The sequence below is a fragment of the Taudactylus pleione genome, unplaced genomic scaffold (genome assembly GCF_031769625.1).
Source record: "Taudactylus pleione unplaced genomic scaffold, aTauple2 ptg001314l, whole genome shotgun sequence".
Taxonomy (NCBI): domain Eukaryota; kingdom Metazoa; phylum Chordata; class Amphibia; order Anura; family Myobatrachidae; genus Taudactylus; species Taudactylus pleione.
Genome location: NW_028285714.1, coordinates 10,644,068 through 10,652,218, shown reverse-complemented (window position 1 = coordinate 10,652,218; position 8,151 = coordinate 10,644,068).

Genomic DNA, 8,151 nt, shown 5'->3' with positions numbered 1-8,151 from the left:
TTGCAATACAAAGACACCTCTTTCTGGGATGAGACTTGTAGTTTAGTAATGGTTTCATACACTGCTGCTCAAACCCCATTACTCATTTGTAAGGCATGTCATCACTGTGTGAGCATCGCACAGTGCTGTCAGTGTGTAATTCAATAAGACCTCTGTCTGGGCTGAGATTTGTTGCTCAGTGATGATTTCATATAGAGCCCTTCAAACCCCACTACTAATTTCTAAGGCATGCCAACACTGTGTGAGTGCTGCACACCACTGTCTATATTGACGCAATAACTGGCACTTAGTTATGTGTACCAATTAGCACCAAGCTCCTAGTATAGTAGTGCCGAAATTGCTGCACGTGTGTAACTGTTCTGGTGGTATTTTTGTTGGCACAACAATGTCACCTTGGTTGTATGGCCAATCAATGTCACAATCCATTAGATTACAGTACTTTTGCAGTCTACCATTTCTAAAAATGCCTTTTATTACTATTATGTGTTCTTGAGAGAACCCACTAACCATGATAACAGTAGATCTGGTTTGAGGTAATGAATTAAACATTTTCATTCTCACTCTCTACCCATTATGTATTATGTATACACAAGACATCTTGTAAGACCTTGACAGCAAAAATGTACATCAGGAACTTTTTTTTAAAACTTTCCATAGAGCTTGCCCCTCTATGCACAGAGAGTTTCTCAAGGGTTTAAACGCATCTCTTGCTTATCAAAAATGCCAGAAAAAAACAAAGGAATAAGTACATCAGCACAATTATATAAGGACCCCATAATTATTGTTTCAGAATTATATTCAAATTTGGGGTGCTGCCAACTGACAAACATGATTAATGATTATCAAGTTACATAAGAGAAAAAAGAAAGGGTTTATCTTTTTTATGGTGCACAAAAGTCTGTTCTGTTTATATAAAAAGTTAGATCTTTATTAGGTATACATTAATATATGTTCCTATGGAATAACGTTCAGCGAAATAAAGGTTAAAAATGAAATATATAGTGATTGTGTAATGAATTACTGTGAAAAAGTGTAATAAAATCAAGGTGAATCCTCAACGTGTGTCTTCATTATTTATTTTGTCTTTTATTATAAGGTGAGATACACTCGTACAATATTAGAACCAATTTGTTCTTTTATAGAGTTCTGAATTTAGTGGCACAGAAGAATTGTAAGAAAAGGTGATAGGGCTAAGGAGGATTGGTTTTCCTCCAGTTCACATATAGCTGTCGAAGCTGGATAATTGGCTGAGACATAATCAGTTTTAAAATTAGATCGGAGCAACGCCATCTTGCGAATGGTGACAAGACTCCATCTTAGAAATAGGTCACACAGAGCCATTTTGTCAAAACCACATAGTACACAAAACACAACGCTAAATTGCTAATAAATAGCACGGCCATCTTTTTAACAATCTTCCCCAAACATATACCGACAGTGTTTAACATACATAAAAATGACTTTCCAACACATTAAGATCACCACGAACTTAAATAATGAACAGTGCAAAATAGTAGCAAATTAGTGGTGTTTTCCCTGCATTCACATTAACACATACACGCGATGCTAAACAGTGCACAACGCAAAATAGCTAATTATTAGCACGTTCAGCTTTTTAACAATCCCTACACAACCAATATCGACTTAGTCCCATACACTCAGAGATACCTTTCCAGCTTAGTGCTGCTCGCTAAGTACCCCACAGACCCCCAGACGCACAACGCTATTTAGTGTCGTTCTCCCTTGCATACATACACTTAAAGCAATAGTTCCGTAGCGCAAAAGGGTTATTATTACATGATTCATTCACAATGCCAGCATGTTAAGAAATGACTGTTTTCTGCAACTAAGGTTTAGTACATGATAAGCAAACTGTATTTGGTATTGTACTGATCTACTCTGTCTCTACAGCTTTCCGGTGTCATCGGTGAGAAGACCGCAACATACATTCTCAACTTCTGGACTGTAGAAAGTTAAAACACTAAAATGTACTTTGTGATGTTAGCAGACTAGATTTGTATGCGGCGGGAAAAAGGATACAAAGGGAGGTTGGAGACCTTGTAACCATTTGAAATTGTCCAATAAATGATCCTGTAACCAAGACAACTTTAAGAAGAACCAATGGAATCACGCCAAACTTATCTATTGTATTCCCAATCCCTGCAATGGTATAAATGTGCGTACAGACTTCAATCTGGAGTCTTCTTGCTGATGCTCTTGACGGAGGTTTCTTGCTAATGCCGGTAACTGGTTCCAGGGCGCGTGCGTATGTATAACTGTACCTAGGGTCTTTATAATTTCTTTGCACTAAATTGTCATTAGATCACAGCATGTAACTGACTGTTTTTATGTTGAATATTGTACTTTGTGCGTTGGAAACACATTTCAATGTCTGAAGGTTTTTATTTTACTGTATGACTGCATACGCAAATAGCGTCAACTTAGAAGGTATAGGCAGGAGCATATAAAGGTTTAGAAGGTATAGGCAGGATTGTACAGAGGTTAAAAGTCAGTATCGTTAGTTGGGGGCTCATTGTGTAAAGTCACGATACCAATTTACACGGTAAATATACGGTTATCAATCTCTCATCAAAGGGTGGAGTGGCCACACGCAGGGTTTACCTGCAACCACTTGATGCTGAGAGATCGCTATCCGTTATCGTGTGAGTTAAGGTACGCTGACTAGAATCCAGGGACAGGAAAGGAAAAAGTTTGTTTTCCTTTGTTGAAAGAATTGCATGCTAAAAGGGGTGCCGCAGTATTACGGCTGGGTTGCATTTTTGCGTACGCAGCAGAGATGCATTTTTGCATATGCAGTTAAGGGTATCGAGTCATACGGTTGTGTAGTAGTCGCATTATTGTGTATGCGACTAGTCACACAATAGCGTATACGTATTTCCGGTCTTGCTGCCACGTGTTTTAGATTACATTATCAATTGTTGTCATTAACTGTGTTAACGGGTGTTTTTCTGCGCAGGTAAAAAGTGTGTAACTCTGAGTATTTGTTTAGGGTGTAACACGGGACCTAAATGTTAAGGGCATCGTAGGACCCTTAAGTGCTAGGCGTAACGAACGGCCTAGTGACTAGGTAGCAGCTTACCGTTTACTTTACACAAGGCAGGTGTATGGGTTGTTATTTTTGTTAGGGTTCGGCTCCCAGTGTGATTATAGTATTCAGTAATCAGTGTGTGATAATTTGTTAGGCTTATTTGAGCACTATAATTGAACCACATAGTTTTGGCTAAACTGTGATTGTGAACTGGTGAGAGGGTGGACGAAATCAACTGGAAAACAAAGGGTACTTTGCTGCCCCCTAGCGGTTGAAACGTAGTCAAAACGGGATTGCTGCGTGGAAGTGGCCTTTCTTCCATAGGTGAGTGGAGGCATCTAGAGGTCTTCCATATGGTTCGTCTATACACCCTTTTTCCAAGGTATCCGCAGGTAAGTGAAAGTATCTTGACTGGCTTTCACCAGTTTAAATCTTTATTGAAAAACGTAGGAGTTGTCCCAAGATGGGAGCCACGCAAACAATAGAGATGTTAGACAATGATGTGCTGCTAATGGAAGCGCCGCATGGATCAGCCCGTCGTATTATGCATACTAAGTATGGTGCTTATGCAATAAGTATTGTGACGTATGGTTTAAGATAACGATGAATAGTGTTAGGCTGTTTCCCAGAATTGGTAGTTTTGATAAAGATGTATTGAACAATGTCCGTGATCACATCAGCCTGATGCGTTCTCGAGTGAAAAAGGTAAAACATAATGTTTAAAATTGTGGCTGCATGAAGGGGATGCGTGGCTTAAAGGTGTGCAAGCGACGCCAACTGCTGTTGCAAATGCATTACCAGAAAGTACACCCGCAGCGCTAAATTGCAATGCATACGAGCCGCAAAATAGCGCGCACGTGCAGCAAAGTAGCATTGTGGAAGGTATTTCCAGTGGTTTACGCGCACCACCGCCACCTTATGTGGATGGAGGTGCAGGTACAGTTATTGAAAAAACCCATAAAAATGTAACAAGTAATTTGTACCCTCTCTTGAGTAACCATAAGGAAAATTTTTATGATGTGGATGATGAGCCTATTGTTATGTCTGCCATTTCCCATGCTATACACATGTTAGATGCTCCACCACGACAATCACAAGTGGCGCCGCCATCTTCATCAGTGATAGTACAGGAAGTGTTAACATCCACTGCACCTGTAGAGGAATTTGTTAACCCTATACGTTGCAGTAACAGACTAAACCCCCAGCCAGGTAATAAGGTCAAAAGTAGCAGTGCGGCCGGTCTGCATCCCATCCGGACAATAACTGTTCCAAATGTGAAAGCAGATGTAACGGAGTTGTGCCCACAAGGGAAGTAGTAAAGCATTGTCCTTGGACAAGAGCGGAGCTAAATTCCATAATGAATGATTTCCCCGATCCAAAAAAGGAATTATCCAAATGTCAAAGATTTTTGAGAAATTTGGGTAGTTCCCATGAGCCAACTAACAAAGATTGGCGAGTAGTGTTAAGGGCCTGTCTTCCATGCAATATCGACATGACTAAATTTATCACGGATTGTGTATTGGACGAAGACGTTCCCTTATCAGACCGAATTAATCAAGATAACATTTCCCGCATTGTAACTCAATTAGGTATTATTTTCCAGTAGTAGTTAACTGAAACAAAATCTTCACCATAAAACAAAATGAGAGTGAATCTGCAGAAGATTATTGTGACCGGGCTCTGCAGGCTATCACCCAGTACACTGGGTTAGAAGATATTAAAGATAGCACTCACCACAGGGGAATGATTGTCACTGTACTCATGGATGGTCTTAAAGAGAACCTAAAGACCCGGGTTCAGACCTCACAGCCTGGCTGGAGGGGAGTCACAATAGACACCCTCATAGACTCTGCAATTGAACATGACAAAAACATCTCTAAAAAGAGAGAGACCCACAGTGAGAAACTAATGGCTGTCAGTATTCAAGCTCTAGAAGGAATGACGGTAACATCACAGCCTGCACCCACACCTGCACCCACACCTGAACAGGTACACGTCCTCACTAACCCCACACCAACACAAACGCAGCCCTACCCCACTTATCACACACAGCCACAGGTCCCATACTATCCACAAACCCCATATCCCCCACAATATCCTTTCCCTCAATATCCTTGCCCATACCCACCACCTTTCTCTCCTGCTCAACCCACACAACAATCCTTTCATCCACTTCACCCACAAAAGTGTTTTAATTGCAGCCAGCCAGGACATGTAAGTAAGAACTGTACGGTAAAGAGGGTAGGACCCCCTAACCAGGGAGTACCTGGATATCCCCATAAACAATATACACAGACACCAGCCAATATCCAACAGGCACCAGCTCCAATTGTGGCCGTTAATGCTTTATTGGAGAGTGGGAGCTAACGCTAGGGGTCAGGTCATACCTGTAGTCTACAGATAGTCAGGTTAATGGGAAGTACTAGAGAAGAATCGGTAATGATGGTTGATATAGCTGGTACACAATATCCTTTTCTTGTAGACACAGGGGCGACCAGGTCAGTGATAAAATCTCCCGTTAATTTACAGGTAACCAACGAGATAGTACCAACAATGGGCGTAATGGGTAAAGTGCAACATTATCCTTTAACAAAATCCACAGAGGTCACTATTGGGCCGTTGCATACCAGGCAATCTTTTCTCCTGGCAGCAGCAGCTCCTACTAACCTACTGGGAAGGGATTTGTTATGTAAGATGGGATGTGTCATATATTGTACCCCTGATGGTGTATTTTTAGATATCCCAGAGAGAGTTGCACACGAGGTGAGGGATATGTTGGACACTCCCCAAAGGATAATGTATCACTCTACCAGTTAAAGCAAAAATCCATCTCGGGTAGATCAAATATTATCCCAAATTCCAGATTCACTTTGGACCAAGGATGGACAGGACACTGGATTAATGGCAAACTTAAGCCCCGTAATGGTAAATTTAAAAGGCGGTAGGCAAGCTCCAAAAATTCCCCAGTACCCATTAAAACAGGAGGTAGAATTAGGGGTATATCCCATAATTGAGCGATTGCTGCGACAGGGAATTTTAGTTCATACAGCCAGTGTAGCCAACAGTCCCATATTTCCTGTAAAGAAGAGTGGTGGGAGGGGTTATAGGCTGGTGCAAGACCTTATAGGTGTTAGTAAGGTGGTAGAGAGCCAATTTCTCGTAGTGCCAAATCCAGCTGTCATTCTCATGCAAATACCACCAAATGCAACCCATTTCACTGTCATTGACCTATGTTCTGCTTTCTTTTCTGTGCCTCTTCATCCTGACTGTCAGAACTTATTCGCTTTCACATTCAGGGGTGTACAATATACATGGACACGATTGCCCCAGGGTTTAAAAGACAGCCCTAGTATCTTTTCCCAGGCCTTACACGACTGTTTACAATCTTTTCAACCTGCCAATGGATCTGTTCTAATACAATATGTAGACGATTTATTGCTATGTTCTGATTCATTTATGTCATGTTTAAATGATACCAAGGCCCTCATTCAGAGCCGTTCGCTATTTGTGTTCGTTCGTTCAAAAACAAGGGGTGGCTATGCAAATGATCCGTTCGCACATTGCAGTCTGTTCACACCTCTAAGTCTGAACAAGCGAGCAAAACATACGCTCTTTTATTTCTTAAAAATGCCCCCTGGCCGCTCACACCATACGTCATGTCCGCTATTTATTAGATTGATCAAGTACATCGAACAGGATATGAACTGCTCGCTATTCTTGTGGTTGGTTTTATCAACCGCTATTTTGCGAGCAGTTCAGAGTTAAAAAAAACCAAGTGACGTGGTCATTGACGCTGCTATATTAATTATGCACACCCATAAAACGCCCGTTTTGACCTTTAAGCACGCCTGCAAATGGATCTCCACTCCCCATTTTCAAGCACCTTCCCCTGTTACCACCCACATACGCCTCATTCTGTCACTCAAAATAGCAGGCACTCGCTATATTGCGTACAAATGTTTTTCGGCCGCACTGACTGGTTCGCTCATGTGTACTAAAAACCGTACGCATGCGCAGATGTGCGAACATCACTCGGAACGAGCGTACTGCCGCTAGCGAGTGGCTCTGAATGAGGGCCTAAACTTTTGTTGCTTCATCTCTCGCAAACAGGACACAAAGGCCCTCATTCAGAGCCGTACGCTCTGAGCAGAGCGCACGCTCTGAATGAGGGCCGCCCTCCATAATTCTGGAGCGTCCTCCTGGACGCTCGTATAGCTGTGGGTCACCACCCACAGCCTATACGAGCGTGCAGTTTGATGGCCGCGATGGTCGTGCCTATCGCGACCATCGAAATTGCGAGCCGGAGCCTGCGGTTGAGGTTTTCAACCGCAAGCTCCGGAGTGATTTTGGCTCTATCAGAGCCAAAATCACTCCCACTGACATCACTAGTGATGTCAGTGGGCCGGCTTTTGACGGGAGGCGTTCCCGTGGGAACGCCCCCGTCAGGGAGGCACGCCCCCGGCACGCCCACCAAAGGGGGCGTGCTGTCAATCAACATTGACAGCACGCCCCCTTTGATCGGACACAATGAGCGAAGGACTTTCCTTCGCTCGTCGCGTCTGGCGCATGCGCACGACGGAGCTCCCTCCATCATGCGCATGCTCAGTCCATAACATCGACCCACTTGCGAGCGGACAGCCGCTCGCGAGTGGGTCTGAATCAGGCCCAAAGTTGCTAAGGACAAACTATAGTTGTGCCAATCCAGAGTAAAATACTTGGGACACTGCCTAACCCAGGGGTTACAACATCTAACTACTGATCGAATCCAGGCCATACAGAACATAACACTGCCGCATAACCAACAGCAAATTCGTACCTTCTTGGGAATGTGTGGATACTGCCGAATGTGGATCCCAGGTTTTTCTATTTTGGCATGCCATTACAGGACTTTGGGCCTGATTCAGACCCAGTCACGAGCGGCTGTCCGCTCGCAAGTGGGTCGATGGTCTGCACTGAGCATGCGCACGACGGAGGGAGCTCCGTTGTGCGCATGCGCCAGATGCGACAAGCGAAGGACTTTCCTTCGCTCGTTGTGTCTGATCAAAGGGGGCGTGCTGTCGATGTTGATTGACAGCACACCCCCTTTGGTAGGCGTGCCGGGG